Source organism: Sus scrofa, chromosome 5 (assembly GCF_000003025.6).
Source record: "Sus scrofa isolate TJ Tabasco breed Duroc chromosome 5, Sscrofa11.1, whole genome shotgun sequence".
Lineage (NCBI taxonomy): Eukaryota > Metazoa > Chordata > Mammalia > Artiodactyla > Suidae > Sus > Sus scrofa.
Genome location: NC_010447.5, coordinates 37,587,910 through 37,611,044, shown reverse-complemented (window position 1 = coordinate 37,611,044; position 23,135 = coordinate 37,587,910).

Genomic DNA, 23,135 nt, shown 5'->3' with positions numbered 1-23,135 from the left:
TTGTCTTTGTTGTATTTGTTTTTAGAGTCATATGCAAAATATAATTGCCAAGTCTTCTTCTAGTTTTGCAGTTTCAGGTCTTATGTTGAAGTTTTTAATCCATTTGGGGTTGATTTTTGTGTATGGTGTAAGGAAAGGGCCCTGGGGGTCCAGTTTCATTCTTTTGCATGTAGCTGTCTCATTTCCTTAACACCATGTATTGAAGAGATTTCCTACAACTTTTCCCTGTTGTATATGTTTGGGTCTTTTGTCAAAATTCAAGTGCCCATATATGCACAGGTTTATTTCTGAGCTCTCAATTCTGTTCCATTAAACCATGTGTCTGTTTTTAATGCCAATAATATACAGTTTTGATTACTATGACTTTTTTTTTCCTTGGCTGTGCCCACAGCATGTGGAAGTTTTGAGCCAGGGATTGAACTTGAACCACAGTAGTGACAATGCCTAATCCTTAACTGCTAGGCCACAAGGAAACTTCTATGATTTTTTAATATAGTTTAAAATCAGTATGTATAATGCTTCCAACTTTGTTCTTCTTTCTCAAGATGGCTTTGGCTATTTAGGGGTCTTTTGTGGTTTCATACAAATTGTAGGATTAGATTTCTTTCTATTTCTGTAGAAAAAAGGTATTGAAATAGTGGTAGGTATTGCACTGAATCTGTAGATAACTTTGGGTAGTATGGGCTTTTTAACAATATTAATTCTTCCTATGCATGAGCATGAAATATCTTTCCATTTATTTGTGTCATCCATAATTTTTCATCAATGTTAGAGCATACAGATGTTTCAAGTTCTTGGTTAGATTCATACCTAAGTAGTTTATTCTCTTTGATGCTCTTGTAGTGGTATTATTTTCTTAATTTCTTTTTCTGATAGTTCATTATTAGTATATGGAATAACAACTAACTTTTGTATCTTGATTTTGTATCCTGTAACTTCACTGAATTTCTTTACTACTTGAAAGAGTTTTTGGTAAAGTCTTAAATGTTTTCTTTATATAAGATCATATCACATGCAAATAGAGACAATTTTACCTCTTTCTTTCTGATTTGGATAGCTTTTGTTTCTTTTTCTTGCCTAAATGTTCTGGCTAGAACATTCATACTATATTGAATAAAGGTGGCAAGAATGAGCATCCCTGTCTTGTTCCCAATATTAAAATGTAAGCTTTCCACTTTTCACCATTGAGTTTGATGTTAGCTGTAAGGTTTTTGTTTTGTTTTTTTTGTCTTTTTGCTATTTCTTGGGCTGCTCCCATGGCATATGGAGGTTCCCAGGCCAGGGGTCCAATTGGAGCTGTAGCCACCGGCCTATGCCAGAGCCACAGCAACGCGGGATCTGAGCCGCGTCTGCAACCTACACCACAGCTCATGGCAACGCCTGATCGTTAACCCACTGAGCAAGGGCAGGGACCGAACCCGCAACCTCATGGTTCCTAGTCGGATTTGTTAACCACTGCACCACGACGGGAACTCCATAGCTGTAAGTTTTATATGGCTTTTATTATGTTGAGGTATCCTCCTCTATACCCAATTTGTTAAGAGTTTTCATCAGAATGGATTTTAAATTTTATCAAGCGCTTTTTCTGTATCTATTGAGATGATCATATAATTTATATCCTTCAATCTAATAATGTGTGTCTCACATTTATTCATTTGTAGATGTTAGAACACCTTCTCATCCCTGGAATAAAACTGAATAAGGTCATGGTTTATTATTCTTTAACTATATTGTTGAAATCAGTTTGTTAGCATTTCATTGAGGATTCTTGCATTCATGCTTATCAGGGCTATTGTCCTATAATTTTCTTTTCTTGCAGTGTCCTTGTCCGGGTTTGGTGTTAGGGTGATGCTGGCCTCATAAAATTAGTTTGCATATGTTCCCTCCTCTTAAATTTTTTGAAGAGTTTGAGATAGATATGTTAGGCTAGGGAGTTTGACCTGGGTGACTCAAAACAGGCCATTAATCATTACTAAAAACAGGAAGCCTGAAATCAAACAATAAGGACACTCACAGATCCTGGGGGCTCCTTGGAGCATCTCCCTGTACAGATGAGAAATGTTCTTCTAGGCACTTCCCCATACAAATGAGGCATGCTATTTGGAACACTTTCCTATAAACTATTCCCCACACAGATAAGACATCCTGCCTGAAACCAATCAGAGGATCAAAACATGCCCCCAAATAGAGATCAAACAACACTCAGCCCCTACTCAAGGCACAGGGGGCCAGGGTAGAAGAAATTAGTGGGCCTGGGTAGAAGAAATCAAGTCTCCAATAAAGTCTACAGTATAAGGATATCAAGGAAGACCCAATTGTGAGAAGAACCAGTCCCTACTCCCAGGGTGGCCTGCTCTTCCTGAGGGTGTGAATAAATTTGCTGTACACGTTATTCCCATGAACTTGATTTGAACTTGGGTGCCATCTCCAAGGCAACCCTCAGAGGCATTATAATAACAATGTTTATTATATTTTATTTACAATGTTCTGTCAATTTCTGCTATACAGCAAAATGACCCAGTTATACATCTATATACATTCTTTTTTTTCACATTATTCTCCATCATGTTCCATCACAAGTGAATGGATATAGTTCCCTGTGCTATACAGCAGGACGTCATTGCTTATCCATTCCAAAAACAATAGTAGGCATCTACAAAGCCCAAACTCCCGGTCCATCCCAATTTCTCCCCAACCCCCTTGGCTACTACAAGTCTGTTCTCTATGTCCATGAGTTTGTTTCTGTTCTATAGATAGGTTCATTTGCGCCATATATTAGATATCAGATACGTGATATCATATGTTATTTGTTTTTCTCTTTCTGACTTACTTCACTTAGTATGAGGATCTTTAGTTCCATCTATGTTGCTGTAGATGACATTATTTTGTTCTATTTATGGCTGAGTAGTAATCTATTGTGTATATGTACCACATCGTCTCAATCCATTCATCTGTGGTTGGACATTGAGGTTGTTTCCATGTCTTGGCTATTGTGAATAGTGCTGCAGTGAACATACAGGTGCATGTATCTTTTTCAATGAAAGTTTTGTCCAGATATATGCCCAAGAGTGGGATTGCTTGGTCATATGGTAGTTCTACATTTAGGTTTCTGTGGTACCTCCATATGATTTTCGATAGTGGTTTTACCAATTTACATTCCCACCAATAGCGTAGGAGGGTTCCCTTTTCTCCATATCCTCTCCAGCATTTATTTGTAGCCTTTCTAATGATGGTCACACATTAGGGTGATTTTGAGGAGCCGTTCCAAAACTGTTGGAATGAATACCACTGCCTCAAATCAAAACTACAATGAGGCAGTGTTTTTCATTCCAGGGGACCAGAACGGCCTCTTAAAATCTCCCTAATGAAAGCTGTAACTTTTGACCTAAGACACTGTCGATTTAAGGGGAGTTCCCTTTGGCTCTGAATACCTCCCATTTGGAAAGGAACACTCCTGCACAGAGAGTCTATCTGCCTGTATCCCGAAGGCTACATCTGGCTCTACAATTCCTATGTGGGAAGACTACTGCCTCTATCCAGCACTGCTGTGGCACTTCCCAGCTGGAATGGTCCCCGCCAGACTGCCTGCTGCTCCAAATCCTTCCTTTGTGTGGGCAAGAATGGAGAGAAATAACAGAGAGCTGTAATAGATTGACATTAATTCTTCTTAAATGTCTGGTAGAATTTACTAATGAAGCTATCTAGTTCTAGACTTTTCTTCATTATGAGGTTTTGATTAATGATTCCATCTCCTTGCTATTAACTGATCTGTACAGATATTTGATTTCTTCATGATTCAGTTTTGTAGGTTGCGTGTTTCTTGAAAAATATACATTCCTTCTGGGTTCGCCAATTTCTTGGTGTAAAATCATTCACTGTAGTCTCTTATGATCTTTGTTGCTTTCTGTGCATTAAATAAAACTACCACTTCTAATATTGGCAGAGTGGTCTCCTGAATGACATGACATTCTTCAATCAGCTCTACCAGAGCTTCTGGTTGTCTCTCAAGCCTTTGTAATTGGCTAGGCTGCTTTCTTTTTTCTTAGTAGTTCCCAGTGGTTGAAGGTGTGCCAAGACCTGTCAGTTTTCAAAGGAGAGAATCAAAGTTATTCCATTCAAGAGGATTAGAAGCATGGCATTCAGACAGCAGCTGGGAAAACTTGCAGTTAGGCACATTTCAGAAAGAACTTGGAGATGGTCAAGCTTGCTTGCTTGCTTCCTTTGATCAGGGCCCAGTATACAGCCTGGGACTGGGACTAGGGAGGGTGCTTCTGCATCTGTTTAAAAACTACCTGTTTGTTTGCTATTGTCTTGTGATCTTTGTGAATATAGGCCCTGTGAGCTATTAGAATCAGGAAATTCAGGCCTGTCCCTCAGGTAGCAGCAACAGGTTTTGGGTGCCAGACCTGTGTACCAACACTTCCCTGGATATACTAGAGACTGGGGGAGGGGGGTTGGTGAGAGAGAGGGAGAAGGTGGAAAAGTGCCTGCTCATTTCTCTAGTTTCCAGGAAGAAGACAGCCTCTAGATGAGTGCTAAAATTAGAAGGTAGATGCCCAGGCAGCAGCTCACAAAAGTAGGTATTTAAACCCTTTCAAGAAAATCCTGGGAGATGGGTGTTTTTGTCTGCTGTTCTCTGTGCAGAGCCCTTGGGGGAAAGCAAAAGTGATTGCTCACATTCATGTGCCTCTTAATAACTCTTTTTTTTTTTTTTGCTATAGTCTGGTGAGTCTCATGGGTTCAAGCCCCAATTGTTTTCAGAGCCAGGTTTTTGGGGGTACCATCCCTCAAGTGGGAGTCTTAAAAGTTGGAATATTAGAATTAAGGTTCAAACTCTTTGTTCCTGAGGGAGAAACTAAGAGTCTGAGAGTGTGAGACTTCCTTTCTATTGCATGGTACTGTGCTGGGGGGTGAATTTTATAGCCAGAGTGCATCTCAGCCTTTGCTACCCATTGTGTTGTGGGTATTTTCTCATTTGTCTGTTATGTTGAAGTCACACACCCATTTCTAGATTACTTTCAGAGATAATTGTCCCATGTGTAGATGTACATTTACTGAGTCCATGGGAGGAGAGAAGTTCAGATGCCTCCTATGTTAACTTCTTGCTCGACTCCCCTCTGTCAGTTATTAAAGTATGTTCAGTGATAGAGCTACTTAGTTTCTCTTCCCTCCTTCTCGTTTCCCAATGCGCTCTAAACTCTACTTCTTTCCATCTTTCCCTTCTCACCTGCCCCCTCTGTATTTACACAACTTTCAGATTCTTTCAGAAAAAAATAGAATGTTGCTTACTATTCTCTGGGTGGGCACCCTATGTTCATCGCTGGGTCTTTTAGATTCGAACAGTGAATTAATACAATCATATCAACTGACTTTTTAGGAAATTTACTGTAGGATCTTCAACACTGTGCAATGTATAACAGAGTTAAATGTGTTATAAGTTATCAAATATGTTAATGTATCAAATCTCTAAGTCTTGTATAATCAGAATTTTTTAGTCAATGGAAGACTTGCAATGATTCTATACTTGTCTCTATATATCTTTATTCCACATGTATGTATATGCACACATATACACAAAATTACATATGTATATAGATACATGCATTTAATAATATAACATTATTAAACATAAAACACTATGATTAACCTTAGGAACATTAGCAGGTACAGGTTTTTTCATCCATGGATGGAATACAATGTTGTATTTGTTGTTCATATGGAATATTTTCTATTACTCTGTCTTCAAGTTCATTGACTCTTTTCTCTGATTACTCTTCTCTGCTGTTTAGCCCATCCACTGAGTAATTAATTTCCATCATTATATTTTTCTGTTCTTTATATTTTTTCTTTATATTTTCTGTTTCTTTTCTGAGAGCTTCTGTTTTTTTGTTGGTTTGGTCCAAGCACGTTTGTAAAAACTCATCAAAATATTTTTAAATGGCTGATTTTACATATTTCTCAAATAATATTAAGATCTCTGCCACTCTGATGTTGGAGTCTGTTAACTGTCTTCTTCATTTAAATTGTGGTTTTTCTGATTTTCAATATGATGAATGACTTTTGATTTAAACCCAGACATTTAAGGTATTATGTGATATGAGTCTGGGTCTTATTTAACCCTTTGTTTGTTTTTATTGGCTTTCTCTGAGAACATTCCATCAGACAAAAGGGGGACGTGACACCTGACTTATATGCGTGAGTAGACATCTAGGTTCCCCACTGACCTCCATTGAGATTGGGTGAGGAAGGGGCTCCTTGTTAATGCCTTGGTGGAGGTTAGAGTTCCAGTTCTTCTGCAGGCTCTGTTAACAACATAGCTGGGAGCAGTAGGAGTATCTCCTTATATGACTTCCATTGACACCTAATTCAAGGTGGCCTCACTACCACTGAGTAGTAGTGAAGGTCCTCATTCACCATCTGACTATTTCTGATACCACTTGGGTAAGTTGAAGTGCCATAAAGAGCCTAACAACTATAACAAATCCAGATTCACTTATTTGGCTTCTGCAAGGAAGGAGTGTGAGTGAGACCACAATTTTTTTTTTCTGTGCTGTGTCCCTGCAGCAGAGTGGTCATTGTTTAAAAGTTTTGTTCCTTATTTGCCTGACATTTTGGTCTTAAGTATTTTTTTTTAATTCCTCTACTCATGTTTCTGGCTTGCTAGCTTCTCTGGCTCCACATCTAGCCTTGACTATGCAAAAAAAAAAAAAAAATACACACACAAAAAGACAAACAAACAAACAATAAAAAAAAAAATTATAGAACTCACTATATGTTGTGCCTTGGGCCCTGAGGTCTCAGTTAGTCTGCCTTCTTCTCTTAAACTTTCAGAGTCTTCTTACTTGTTATATATTTGTTATATATGTAATTCCATGGTTCTTAGTTATTTGTATGGGAAGGAAAAGAAAATGTACAAGTGCTCTGTCTTCCTGGACATAGAAATTGAATGGAATTCCTGTTTAAATTATACTGTATCTTTCAAGTTCAGAAACTGTTTTAAGTACTTTCACAAGAGATTTATAATAAATCTTTGAATAGCATAAAAGAAAGAAAGGACACAATTTTATTGATCAGTTTCTACTTTGTTACCAAAATAGAGATCCAGTAAGCTCATTCATATACTCACTAAATGGTTGACCATAAAATGCAATAACTAACAATGTGTTAAAAGCAATACCTGAATAAGAGTGTCATTTTCCATCCATTTTCCTTATACAAACCCTATGCTTCCCTCTGTATATTTTCCAAATTGTAAATAAAAACTGACAATTTCATACACAAGGTGCAGATGTCAGAGCCAATACATTTATGAAATATTAGTAAATATTAGTAAAGTTTTAATTTCTTTCTAAATTTTGATAAATACAAATGTGAGTAATAACATTTTCTTTGACAGTCAAGAGACTCCAAGAGACTCATATTCCCTATCAGGCATGAACTCCTTTGTTAAAGACTACTGTTTAATTTGGAGGAAGGACAGGTTAAGTCCAAACAAAAGCAGAGTTAAATTAAAAAAAAAATCTGAGATGGGAGATCTCATGAAGAAGAAATGTAACATTTTGGGGTGTTTAGACAGAAAGGGAGATTTTTAGTGATAGACATTTTCAGTTTGCTCTGCAGAGCAAAGCAGATGGAACATTGCTCAATAACCTGCCAGAAGCTAAGAAGAGCAAAGAGCAATTTCACACCTTTTTGTGATAAGGCAGTGAGTTAATTAAAGATAATCAATCTAGTGGAAAATTAAAAAAAAAGAATTATAAAGATTATTTTAACACAAGAGCTTTTTGGTAATGAATAGATATTTCATTTGAAGAAAATCTAGGAAGCAAGGGAATCTGTCTGCTTGATCCTGTGGGGTGGGAGGTATAACTCATCAAACTTGCTCTCATCTAAGTATGACATTTCAGTTTCTTGTTATGTTTTGTGTGTATGATTTTGACCATACTTTCTTTATACATAAAATGAGGGCATCCTACAATATAATTCTCCCTAGTATCTATTTCTTTTGTGTAACTACGCTGAGTAATCTCAGTATATCCAATACTGAAACACTTTTTGTATTTTACCCAGGTAATTTCCTTGGCCAATAAATCCTGTTAATAGTTATGATGTTGTTTCAGAACTGCCTGAATTTTAATACTAATAGCATGAAATGTTATGTTTATATAGCATCTTTCATTTCTGAATATCAAATGATTTAAATATACCTCATTAATCACCCAAGCATTTTTGGAGGTGTGTAAATGGGTGTTCTTAACATTATTATCAACAATTAAGTAATACCAAAGAGATCAATCTTATATTTTATAATATAAAGAAAGTATAGTTTTTACCTCCAAAAGGCTTATAATGAATAAAAGAGAACAACATTTAAATATAAATATGCCCCTAAACACACTGTCAAATATCCATGGGATAATTACACAAAATGAATTTGAGATTCATGGTGAAGAAACTACTCTCTTTAGAATATATTAGATTTTTGCGAAACCAGCATCAACAGTTTCGTTCCTCTAGGATATGATTAGATGCGTTAGAATAGTAATTTAATTTTTTGTTGATTCAAGTTTACTTCCCATTTTTCAATGGCTCTGTTTCTGAAAAGTTTGCAAGAATTGTAATTAATATTATTTTTTGCTTTTTAGCGCCACATCTGAGGCATATAGATGTTTCCAGGCTAGGGATCCAATTGTAGCTGGATTTCAGCAACACAGGATTAAAGATGTATCTGAGACCTATACCAGAGCTCATGGCAACATGGGATCCTTAACCCACTGATCGAGGCCTCACGGATACTAGTCAGTTCTTAACCTGCTGAGCCACAATGGGAACTCCCAAGAATTAGACTTTTATTAAAAAAGAAAAAAAATGGAAAGATATTGCTGAATAATTCTTTTTAAGATAAGTATAATTAATCATTTATCTGCTGTGTCTAATTGTATTAAATATTCTGAATTTATTCAGGAGAGTTTTACATATTTGGAATTCTTAAAAGTGAAGCTATACATGTATCTTAATAGCTTGGAAAAAATTATTTTCTAAAATATCCTAAAATATTCCTAGGGAATATATTTTATACAGGGAGAATCATCATTAGCAACACACTACCATTAGTAAAATTAGTAAGGAAATCTGCTTCTGCAATAAAGTTCAAAATAACTAGAAATGCTTTAGGACATTAAGTGAATACATACATTTGATTTGACATAAAGTTTATTGATTTTATTTATTTATTAATTTTTTGTCTTTTTAGGACCACACCTACAGTATACGGAGGTTCCCAGGCTAGGGTCGAATAGGAGCTATAGCCACTGGCTTATGCCACAGCCACAGCAACTCGGGATCTGAGCCGTGTCTGTGACCTACACCATAGCTCATGGCAATGCCAGATCCTTAACCCACTGAACAAGGCCAGGGATCAAGCCTGCATGGTCGTGCATGCTAGTCAGATTCTTTTCTGCTGAGCCACAATGGGAACTCCAGTCTATTGTTCTTATATTCAAATATTACATAAATTATTTATCTATTATAGTTCATCTTTGTGTGCTTTGTAAAAATGTAGTTAAATGTATTTTTTAAACATTATCATAACACAACAGGGAAATTTTCAATATCATTATAAATTGATTTATAATGAAAAACTGATTTATTTAAATACATAGTGATCATAATTACCCTGATATATTTAACTAAATGATTCATTTCTAATGCTTATGACAGTGAATTACTGATGAATAGTATTTTGGAAATTTAATTTTAAAGTGTTAAAAAAATTAAAAAAATAATTTTTTGGCTGTATTTAAAATCATCAGAACAGTGACCTTCAGATAGGTCAAATGATTTTTCAAAAATAAACTAAGTTTCAAAAATAAACTTCCCGTCGTGGCTCAGTGGTTAATGACTCTGACTAGGAACCATGAGGTTGCAGGTTCAATCCCTGGCCTCGCTCAGTGGGTTAGGGATCTGGTGTTGCCATGAGCTGTGGTGTAGTTTGCAGACATGGCTCGGATCTGGCGTTGCTGTGGCTGTGGTGAAAGCTGGCAGCTACAGCTCTGATTAGACCCCTAGACTGGGAACTTACATATGCTGCAGTGTGGCCCCAGAAAAGACAAAAATATATATATACTATATTATATATGACTGTGTGATAGAAATTTTCACTACAATATACAGTAAAATTTTATTTTCTAAATTCTAATTTCACAATGTTTAGCTTATAAAATATACTATACATAAAAGTGGACTTGTTAGTTCACAACATAGAAATTTATTATTTGTACCACAGCCATTGCTTTTTGTGAAACAATCTTTCACGTGTATGCAAGGGTGTGTGTGCATATTAACACATAAATTTTGCATGAAGTAGGCAAGAATTGCACATTAAGACAGAATGTTAAATGGAAGCATCTATAGAAATATATTTGTATTTTCACTGGGAATAGCAAGTGACTCATGCTTTTTACTTTCTCTCCTACAAAGTAGATGTTCTATTGTTCATGTCAAGTTAACAGACACATTAAGAACAATTTAGTAGTTTTGAAGGTGGCTAAGGCCCTCCATTTAGGCTTAGTAGTGCATAATGGCTTTCAACCAGTAACTATTTTTTTCTCATATCCTACTTAATAGTAATAATAATAATAATGATAAAATTAAGCAGGTTTCCCTGATACATACGTTCTTATCAATTTTATCTACATACAACTGTACTAATACTTTACACAGAATAGACATCTAAATTGATGAGACAAAACAGAGCACAATAGAAGTTCTAATATTTTTTTCCTATACATCTAGAACTTGACACTGCACTTTGGATATCACTACTTCACGATACCAAAATGTTACTATGTCCAATCCGAGTTGTCCCAAGTCACATCACCTCAGCAAGCATCTGCTAATTCTTCTATCTACTTGGTTTTTTTTTTTTGTTTGTTTTTTGTTTTTTTTTTTTTTTTACAAACTATTCCATACTAGTTATATACCAGCAAGCAAAGAGAGTTTACTTTCTATCAGAAATAATCTCAGAAAAGGAAGGTTAGGATCTGTTACAACATGCATTTTAAATCTCACTATTTAACTCATCCGTGCCCCAGTTTCCCCAAAGGTACGTACTTTTTGGCTGCCAAAGGTACGTACTTTTTGGCTGCCAAAGATGTAACTTTTGATATGTATTTTAACACACATATGCACACATATTTGCAAAGACACATATAAACACATGAAGGTCATATAAAAGGACTCAAGTTGCCTTTAAACTATACCCTTAGCATTTTGGTGTGATCTGCAGAACTTTTAAGCACATCAGCCATTCAAGAATATAATTCCAAATACATATGTATTACTTGTTTTGGTGAACCAGTTACTGTGCTCAATATGCAATTATGGGGATAGGAAATAATCAGGGTCTCCCCCTCACTTTCTCCATTGAATAGGAAAAAAAAAATCTGGAGCTACCCAGAATAATCTGAAAATAGGTAAAAATTAGGAAGAAAGAAAAAGGCAAGTGGATCCTGGGGAGACAGCGTTAAGTCTTAGAATTGGGAACTTATGTCCACCTTAGGTTCCAGAGGCAAGGGGCCACCAGCTCACATAGAAATGAAGATTTTAAATAAAGATGATTGAGGTAAAATACAGTTAAAATGTAAGATTGCTAACGTTTTCTCCTCTAGGAAACTCAAGTAATTGTGAAAGTGCGCATCAAAGTTGGATTGGCATTTAACACTGTTCTGACATAAAGTAGGCACAGGTAGAAGAGAGTATAGATAACCAGTTCAAAGGATTTAATATCTGGCGGTAACTTTTGCCATATAAGTGCTCTCTTTATATATTGTAACTGTTAAGAATCTGTGTAATTTAAGAGAATAATCATCATTTGTCTGATTGCATTTTGATTTATTCCAGAGCCTCAGCTAAAGAGCCCAACAATTCATAAAAAGGCTATCACATCTTAGGATAAAAAACATGAAACCTAAGGAAATATCTTGTATCTTATATCCTCTCTAATTGCATAACAGAATATAAGGAATACTAGCCAATTTGAATTAGTCTTGCTCCAGATAATTTCATGAACTTAGCAGTGACTTCAAGAGTTTATATCCAATTTTTCCGATCATTTAATATTTGAGTTTTCTTTACTGATAATCCATCAGTTGTATTCCTGGAAAATATCACAACTGATGTCTCTGTGGAAGTTAGCTCTAACGCATAATGCTCTTACATTGTAGAATAATATCTAAATACCATAGAGGAGAATTATACAGCAAAAATGAATTAGAAACCTTAGATGACTTCTATTCTCATATCTTTTTGGATTAAGCCTGTTAGCAATGGAATTTTTCAAAAATAAAGATTGTTCCCAGGTATTTTATATATATAAATATGAGATACAACAACACATTGTGCCCAGTGCAAAATGGTAACATGATGTTGGGGGAATGAAATAGACTTTGAACCATATATTGCTTGATAGTAACTTGGGATCTTCTATTAATTACGTAAGTTTAGAACAACTTTAGGAAGTTATTTAAGACAATAATTGCTAAGAAGAAAGCAAAAATGACAGAGAAGGCAACAGTGCAAAACTAGGCAGATGTGCAAATTATACCAAGTTCAATGACAGCCTAAAGAAGCAGGTAATGCACGACAAAAAGGGAAGAATTCAGGTCAGAGGATCATTAAGCCCTATTAAACAAAGTTAATCCTTAACTCTAGAACTTTAACCTTGGCTGATCCATAGATCTGGGGGGTCATGGAGTAGTTGCAGATGAAGAATTTAGCAACTTGGTGGATGCTTCAAAAAGACTACTCATTTGAAAGTCAGAGACAAAGGCAATTTCTCCACATGTCCAGTAAAATCCTAGCTCTTTGCAGAAACACTGCCCGACCAGTCTAGTTGGGTGATTGTCCCTCACATCTATGTGGTTCTAGAAACTATTGTCTCTGCCCTTCATGAATACTTAATTCTGCAATTCACCATAAACTATCTCACCTTACTTTTCTTAGAAGCTTTAGGAATATATTCTGTCTTATATATTGTTGTGGCCTGCATGGTGATTAGCTTTTGAAGAGGTGCTCAACAAATATTTATGAAAGGTATATATCAAATTATGGAGAATTTGTAATTGCAAGTTTGAATACCTTATCTGTCATGGCAGTATTTATTATGGAGGTAAAGGAAAAAACTGCACAAATACAAAAAAATTAAAGAGTACACACATCCCTTGGAGGCTATTTTTACTGTTGACAGTATCATTTACCTGTCTATTCTTGGCATAGCAGTCAAAGAGCAGAATCACATCTGGTGACCACCTTCTGGAGTGAGACCTCCTGGATACAAATCTTGGGTTTTCCAATGTCAGACTAGGTGATTTTGAGCCCATCACTTACTACAATTTTTTTTCTCAGAGGTGGTAACAATTCCTCATATGGTTGATACATAATTGAAAAGATAATTATATCTAAAGGAAATAGTATATACAAAGCAAACACTCAATAAATATTAGCTCTTATCTGAATAAAAATCTGTCACACATTTCTCTGCCTCTTGGTGTTTACAGAGTCTTAGCTACTGAGGAGTTTCATCATTCAGGGCCCTGTTTCTTTACTTCCCACCTATATCATGGAGAAGTTGTTGATTCCTAAGGACTGCATTTTTTTTAATGCCAATAAGGCTGCAGCAAACACATATGGTGGGGCCATAATGGAGAAGAATGTGTGTTTCTAATTCTGCAAAGGCTTTTTGCTAGCCAAAACCACAAAATTTTATTCACATTTTCTGGGACATGGCATTTTCTGACACTAGAACTTATGCAATCTAAATCATGAGAAACTACTTTCTGGAAATTTCTGTTCAAGTTCATAAGAGAAAAGAGCCCTTATTTCTGTAATAGTGCCTTTTAGTTATTGCTTCATACCATTCTCTATATGCACTGTTTCAATATTGCTATAATTAATTTAAATATATGAATATCATATATATATGTTTCTTAGTTTAGCATCTTTCCTTATTAGCTATAGTCCAATATATCTTCTTACACAGAAGGGAAATTAGAAATGAAGTAGTATTGTCACTTAATTCCTATAACCAATATTTTAAAGTAATGGAACTATTAGTCTTAATTCTACTATTATTTTGGTGGTGAATTGTTTTATTTGGAAAACTTTGGGGTATAAGGGAAAGAAATCAAGTTGAATTAGCTCCAGCAAGAAATAAATTATAATAAGAATACAGTATTGTTTCACAGAATCCTACATAGGAACTGTAAAATTATCTGGACTCACTGAAACCATAAACAGGAAGCTGGGAATGTGATCTTTATTTCCTTCTGCACATGTGCTTTATGCTGGTTCTGGACTGAAAGGCTTTTTCTGATACAGGATCCACACAGACATAAGAATCTTAAAAACTTACAGTCTTTTAAATGCTTCCCCCCCTTTTTTTTTTTGCTAATGTGCACTGATTTAATATATCTATTAAATATTAAATATTTAATATACAACTATCTTACTATCTTACATTCATAACATAGAAAAATTGAGAAAGGACCTTAATATACCAAATATTTACTTTCTAATTACAAATAACCAATTTGTTTTCTTTTTAGGGCCATACCCATGGCATATGGAGGTTCCCAGGCTAGGGATCGAATCAGAGCTACAGCTGCTGGCCTACGCCACAGCAATGCCAGATCTGAGCCGTGTCTCCAACCTATACCAGAGCTTACAGCAGTGCCAGATCCTTAACCCACTGAGCAAGGCCAGGGATCAAACCTGCAACCTCATGGTTCCTAGTAGGATTCAGTTCTGCTGTGCCACGATGGGAACTCCTGAATAACCAAATTTTAATTTTAGTAAAACTAACAAAGATTACTAAATTACAAAAAACTTACAAATATGTGTGTATGTATATGTGTGCATATGCTTATCTAAATATGAAAATATATACTTTGAGCATGACAGCTGAAATGGTACTAAGTACAATATTTTCAAATCTCAAAATAAGAACATTGTACACAGTGTGAGAATATTGATTAAGCAATTTCACCTGGCAGGAAATTCTATTCAAATAATGGCTGAAAGATTAATGAGGGAAGAGTTTATATATTATTTTTTTTTCCCTCAGGGATAGTACAGTCTATCATATATAACATTAGTTTCTTCAATAAATTCGAGCTTTGTTAAATATAGGGAAAAGAAAAAAAAAACAAAACAGAAGCAATAATTTTAGACAACCAAAACCTATCCAACCATAAGGACATACAATTTAGAACATAATACACTCTGGGGGTTTAAATTCTAGTGGAATGATGGAAACAACAGTTTTAGAGAGTACTAATACAATCTAACTTAAAGGATGAAATAGAATCAGGATTAAGAGAGATGGATTGTCACTAAGTAGTACTTAAACTTCATGAATTCTGTCTTTTGGCCTTTTAGTTAGTGTCCATTTTCTAAACTAAAACTTAAAGTTTAGGGTTTCAAAAGAACTGTTAGGCTGTCACTCAAAGGTCCTCCTATTGTCATTTGCTTATTGTTCAGTCCAAGTTTTAATATAAATATAACTGTCATTCAATCACTGTTACACAAAAGGAGATGGGGTAAAGAAATAAGGCTAACTTTTTTATCAAACAGATCTTAAGCATCATAGAAATTCTGTAATTAGCCACTGCAATTGCAAAACCATTATCATTATCAACAGCGATAATGTAGTTATCAACAGTGATGTGACTGTAAGTAGAGGCATACCTAAAACATAGAATTGGAAGGATCAGAAGAAAAACATAGCTGATTTATTGGTAATGGATAGTTTTGTTCAAAAATTAGAATAGAATTGTCAAAAAATATAAAAATCTAATTGAAGAGCAACACTAAACAGAGTAGTAGGACAAGTATTCACCTCTTCCTGACAAATAGAAATCAGGACCACGTGCTTTTTATCAAATCTTTAAGAAAGATATAATGTACATTTTTTCCCAACCAATTTAATGTGGCTAGTGTACTCTTAATTCTAAAGTGGTCAAGAAGAGTACAATAAAATAAAATAAATGATTTTTACTTATGAATATATATATATACAAAAATCTTCAAAAATCACATTTCTGAGTGTATTAAAATATTGAATCATTAAGGAGTGTTTGCCTCTAGAATTCAAGAATGGTTTAGTTTAGAAAACTCATCCATATTTACCAAAACAATAAGATAGAAACCGAGAAAAATTATATGATTATCCTAATAGATACAGAAATTATTTAATAATACATGAGAAAGGATATCAGTAGGAAATTTTACCACTTAAAATTTCATCTGGGATGGAGTTCCTGTCGTGGCACAGCAGAAATGAATCTGACTAGGAATCATGGGGTTGTGGGCTCGATTCCTGGCCTTGCTCAGTGGGTTAAAGATCTGGCATTGCCGCGAGCTGGGGTGTAGGTCGCAGATGTGGCTCTGATTTGGTGTTGCTGTGGCTGTGGCATAGGCCAGCAGCTGTAGCACTGATTAGACCCCTAGCCTGGGAAGCTCCATATGTTGCAGGAGTGGCCTTAAAAAAAAAAGCAAAAAAAAAAAAATTAATTTGGGGCCCCAAAGCTGAAGACAGTATTTTTTAAATAGTCTTACTTTCTAAAGCAAGGCAAGGTATAAGACAATTCATTCATACCACACATATGGAGTTTTAAGTCCTCTAACTCCAAACAGAACTTCATGACTTTCCTTTCTTTTATGGTAACCACCATAAATGTGGAAAATTTAATTTTATTCATTTAGAACTCTGTTTTTCAGCCACATGTGCTGCATTTCAACTTAATGTACTAAATAGTTACCTGTGGCTAGTGACAGCTATGTTGGACAGCACAAAAAACATTTCCATTATAGCAGAACACTTGATTGGAAAGCACTACTCTAAGGTATAAAGAGAGGAAGATGTGATGGGAGAGATACTTGATAAAGAGTGTTTCTTTGAAGAGAGTTTCTAGAGTGCTGTTTAACACTACTACCATTCTCCAGTATTCATACAGCTTGGAATGCTGGCACTCTTTGCCATCATCACAAGCCAAGTAAGTGGGTATTTGAAATAAATACGGACAGACAGCAAGATGGTTTTCAGGCAGAAAAAGATTGTCCCAGTACATGTGGCTTCAGCCACTAAGAAGGCTCTTTCAGAGTGCTGTAAGAGAAGCACCCGGTGCTTTCAGACCCATTATGGAAGGCAGTCCAAGTGTTATCCTCCAGATAGTCAACTGAACCCATGAAACATAACTGGACTCAAGTATCTTTAGTCTTTCACCTACAGTTTCCTAGCTACACAAACGCAACTCTGTAGAAAGGGGCAGATACTGCGGAATCAAATGTCCCTGAACTCTGAGTTGAGGGCTCTTTCAGAATGCTGCAAGAGAAGCACTCTGTGCTTTCACACCCATTATGGAAGGCAGTCCAAGTGTTATCCTTCAGATAGTCAACTGAACCCATGAAACATAACTGGACTCAAGTATCTTTAGTCTTTCACCTAAAGTTTCCAAGCTACACAAATGCAACTCTGTAGAAAGGGGCAGATACTGTGAAGAATCAAATGTCCCTGGACTGTGAGTTGAAAAACATCTAAAATGTACCTCAGTAAGGGAAGAGTTTAGCTTCTAACCATGTATTAATCCAGAGGAAGCCAGGAAGCTAGATTTCTAGTGCATTGGTCAAGCGAATTTTTCAATTCCAGACATCCCCTCTTTCCCTGCTCCATCATACCCAACTCCACAATGCTAATGAATTGCAGAGGAGATATGGAAGAATAAGGAGCAAAGCCTCCAAGCAGATTGTGACCAGGATTTTGCAACATGGGACAGAGTTGACTCACTTCAGAGGACAGAGCATATTCTTAAAATTTGTCTTTCAGAAGCAAAAAAGGATGGTGGGGGTATGGTTTTGTAATTAATATGAACACAAAATGCATCTTTTTGTAATTTTCATATACCTTCTATTTATGGTAGCCATAGCCCTAGCAAGAGACATAAATAGTAAATTTTCTATTTAACTTTTTCAATAGTAAAATGTTAAGTCAATATGCCTTCCCTTCCCATGTCTCTACATCTAACTTAGTCTAGATTTGGTACCTGATTAAGATAAGAAAACTTTTCCTATAAAGTAGCAATATCATTAAAAATGATTAGAAATTGAGTGCTATTATCCAGGCTGCAAAATAAATACAAGAATGGAACAGAATGGAAAGCTCAGATAACAGAATAAGAGCTCTAAAGAAACTTAGCAGACATTATTGGAACTAGTACAAATCAATAAAGAGATGATTGATTTACTAAATAGAATTTCAATGATAAATACTTTCCAGCAAGTGGTACTTATTACCACTTCCAGGAGAGGAGTCCCATGGCACAGAGCATAGTAAATAGCAAAATAATGTCCACACCAGGAGCAGTAGTCCCAGATGTCAACCCCCTCCATGATTAGCAGGCATTAGGTCTTCAAGAATTCATCTCTCAGAAGCACTGGATGGAACACTGCTCTATAGATACGAAGTAGAGACTGAACAAGATCAGCAACAGTGGACATTTGTCCCTCAGGACCCAAGGGTCTCCTCCCACAGACAAGCAAAGAGATGGTCTGCATGCATCCCTCCCCATTGGAAAGAGTTATAGCAATGGGGTTGCTTGAGTGTCATATGATGCACACATGTAATGAGAGCAAAGAAGTCCATCAAGTCCATAAGTGAGAAATGCGTTCCCTAAAATATGCCCAGTACAGGCTGTGAAAGTTCTTTATCTCTTTGTAAGGAAACATTTCTATTCTGAAGCACATTCTTATGCAATCATGAAGGGGTCTAGAGACTGTGCTCAGGTGACTGCCTTTCCCAACAAATATTCCATTTGAAAAAAAAACATAAGGATTCTTACTTTGTACGATAAATTATCAGCTGATAAGATAGACAAAACTTATGGCTTAAACTTTCATGAAGAAAATATAGAATATACAAAATGAAATGCAGAAAGCACAATATATAAATAATGAATTATTAATACATTGATTACATTTTAATTACATGTTCTATGCAGATTAAAAAGTTAAAAGATAAGCCAGAGACTTGAAAAAATAAGTTTTAAACACTCAATGATATAGGATTAGTACTAGCATGCAGCATATTAAAATATCTAATTCAAAATAAAATAATATACTGTTAAAAATAGATAAGTACAGGTTATTTAACAAATAAAAGCAGGAAACCTAAATAATTTTTCAAAAAGTCCTCAATGCCATCTAAAAATAGAAATATTCTTTAACACTAATTAATCAACTTGGAAAAAAATGTTTAAGCTGAAAACCTAAAATGTGTTAATTTGAGGGTTTTTTTATGTATACTTATGTTCAAGAAAAGCATGATTAAAACAAAATAAAAATCTTTAAGGATGTTGCAAGACATTGTTATTCTTTCCTGTAACAGAATAAAGACATTATTTTGAAAAGCACTTGGAAAATTAGTATATTTAATGTCAAAATTTCATATAGTCTCACATAATAAGTCTACTTTGGTTATTTTAAGAGGTAATTGCAAGTGGTGAAAAAAACTGTAATCATTAAGATCGCTATTGATATGTTACATATAGTTAAAAATTGAAGAAATATATTCATTAATGAAAAAATACTACTTTATTAATGGCCTGGGCACCCTGTGGAAAAATATTCTTCAAAAATTGAATATATAAATAATTTGTTAAATTGAAAGGATATTGATTTTTTTGTTCAATACGCAATCTATGTGTGAAATATTTAATTTTCAAAAATATGGAGTTAATTTTAATATTTCAGTAAAAAAATGCCATTTTTCTAAGTATATTTAGTTGCATAAGCTATTCTTAAAAGGTGTTAAATTGATTCTATGTTTGTAACATGATGAAAAATATTTAATACATTTCAATTCACATTTTCTCAATGTCTTAATCTGGTGTACTTTTTACACTTTAACAGATTTTTTTTTTTTTGTCTTTTGTCTTTTTTGTTGTTGTTGTTGCTATTTCTTGGGCCGCTCCCGCGGCATATGGAGGTTCCCAGGCTAGGGGTCGAATCGGAGCTGTAGCCACCGGCCTACCCAGAGCCACAGCAACGCGGGATCCCAGCCGCGTCTGCGACCTACACTACAGCTCACGGCAACGCCGGATCGTTAACCCACTGAGCAAGGGCAGGACGGAACCCGCAACCTCATGGTTCCTAGTCGGATTCGTTAACCACTGCGCCAGGACGGGAACTCCTAACAGATATTTTTGATGGAAGTATTTTTCTCTAGTATCATCTTGAGAAACAAATATATCTAAAACAAAGAGAAAAAATTAAAATAAGGAAAAATTGGAATGAAATAAGCCAAAAATATGCACACTAGCTCTCTTTGAATGCCTCCACTAATTGTTCTAAAACTTTTCTATTTCAATCTTTTCTTTTTAATAATCATAAGTTACTTAATTTTATACTACCTAAAATGTTATTTTTCTCATTAATGTCTTTTAAAAGTAAAAAAAAGACAACGTGTTAATACTACTTCTCTAAAGAGTCAAGTAATTTAGAGGTACTACAACACAAAGGAAATAAAACTTCAGTAAGAATTCCTTCCACAAAATATATAACTACAGTTAATCGTTTATTCAATTATTTAGCTGGTACAGAGAGAAAGGGTAAATTTCTCATTTTAATTTTAATTAATGAATTAATTGTCTTTTTAGTGTTGCACCCACAGCATAGGGAAATTCTCAGGTTAGGGGTTGAATTGGAACTGTAGCTACTGGCCTACACCACAGCCACAGTAATGTGGGATCCAAAGCATGTCTATGACTGACACCACAGCTCATGGCAAGGTGGGGTCCCCAACCCACTGAGCAAGGCCAGGGATCAAATTCTCATCCTCATGAGTATTAGTCGGGTTCATTACTGTGGAGCCACAATGGGAATTAGTCATTTTTTTTATTTTATTTTATTTTATTTTATTTTATTTTATTTTATTTTATTTTATTTTTGGTACCATAGTCTAATTGTTTGCTATTTATTTTATTTTACTCTTAATAGATTTCAGCAGAATTTGAAGAAAATTTTAAAATTTAGGAACTGTGCATTTTGTACAGTGGAAGGTGTATTGCCAACTTATTTCAAAATGCAAATTGCACATTTACAAATTTGGGCCTAAATTTGCTTTGGTTCCATTACCAGAAGGAAAACGTAAACATACACTTTGCTGTAACATTTATATCTATGAGGAATAGGTGACCTTCAGTTAGTGCTATTAAAATTTTTTAAATAATAATTTTATTCAACTGAATGGTTCTGGAAAGAATTTGTTTTAAAAGTATGATATTATCTTAATTAAAAGTGCATTTATGTGTGAAAACATAAGGTCAAATGCATTTCCACTTTACGTATTATCCAGAAGCATGAACAAAAGTTGCAAGTTGTTAAATCATAATTATCATACTCTTTAAATTGCAATTTTACTTTACATCTGTGAGGCTTCAGCTCCTCTTTTCAAATTAAGAAAGACCATAACACCTAAGCATTTTTAACTGATCAAGGAGACTATAGCTCATTTTAAAGAAAACTGTAACTCTATTTAAAAAAAAATTTAAATGTAATTTTACAAAACTATTTGAGAACTTTTGAAGATTCTATTAAATTGTATACAAAGTATATGATGAAGATAGTTATATTAGTGATTTATAAGATATCCTCACTTCTCACTTATTTCCAATCAAATTCTCATTAAAAACATCATCAGATCTTAGAAGTTTATTTAGTTTTGATTAATTAAATTAAAATGAGAGTTCAATTGACCAATTATTCAATAGTTTTCATATTAATTTCCTTGCATTGCATTAAATAGTGCAGAATATATAAAATACAAGACCTATTTCAATATGAGTCTAATATCTTTTTCAAAATACAGTTTATACATGAATTAAATTCAGAATCACATTTGATTTTAGAAATTTTATGTTATTATCAAATTTATCTTCTGTAAATCCATTTCAAAACACAGTGAGCTCTTTTAAATGAATACATTTTGTCCCCTCATCTCTCTGGAAAACTTGATTCCCTAGTGATCATGCCATGTCTTCTCCTAACAAAAGTTCTATTAACAAGACTAGAGGAGAAAAGACATTTAAGAGTGCTGAACAATGAGACATTTTCTTAGCCAAATTTGTGTTTGGCATGCCTAGCAGAAGATAACACTTTTTATGCCTTCAAAGAGTTACAGGAAAAAAAGGGGGTAGGATGTTGACTCCAGGAAAGAGTTTATCTCACTTATTTATTCACTATCTAATCATTTATTCATCCATTGATTTAGCCAATCAGTTATTACCATATATCACAGAGGTGAGGCCTACTAACATTTCTGAGAGCAATCTTCTTTGCTTAACCTAATGATTCAAATGCTAGTCTCACAGACACACCCCAAAATAATATTTAACTGGGGTTCCCCGGTGATTCAGTGGGTTAAAGATCCACCATTGTCACTGCAGTGGCCTGGATCACTGATTTGAGGCAGGTTCCATCCCTGGCCCAAGAACTTCCACATGCTGTGGGTGCAGCCAAAATAATAATAATAATAATAATAATAATAATAATAATAATAATAATAATAATACTTAACCAATTACTGGGTACCCATTGACCTAGTCAAGTTGACACATAAAATTAATCATGACATTAAAAATACAAATCTGTGACTGTGATTAAAAAAACATTAGCACAATTTTTGAACTTTTTCAAGTTCTGAGTGAAATGTTAAAGTCAAACAAGCGACATCAATATTACTAAATTCAGCAATTGCCTGATTGAACTGCCAAGTCACTGTAGTTAACTCAGTCTAAAAGAGTTTCTGTTCAAAAGATATCCAAGGGACTTTCAATGACCAAAGGTATTAAAAAGATCAATTTTGGAATTTGTTAAATATGCAGTAAGGAAGAAAATATGTGAAAATAATAAATTCCTTCAACTAAAAATTAAGCAGATGAGGAGTTCTCATTGCAGCTCATTGGGTTACAACTTGACTAATGTCCATGAGGCTGTGGGTTCAATTCCTATCCTCACTCAGTGGGTTAAGGATCTGGCATTGCTATGAGTTATGGTATGGGTCACAGACATGGCTTGGATCTGAT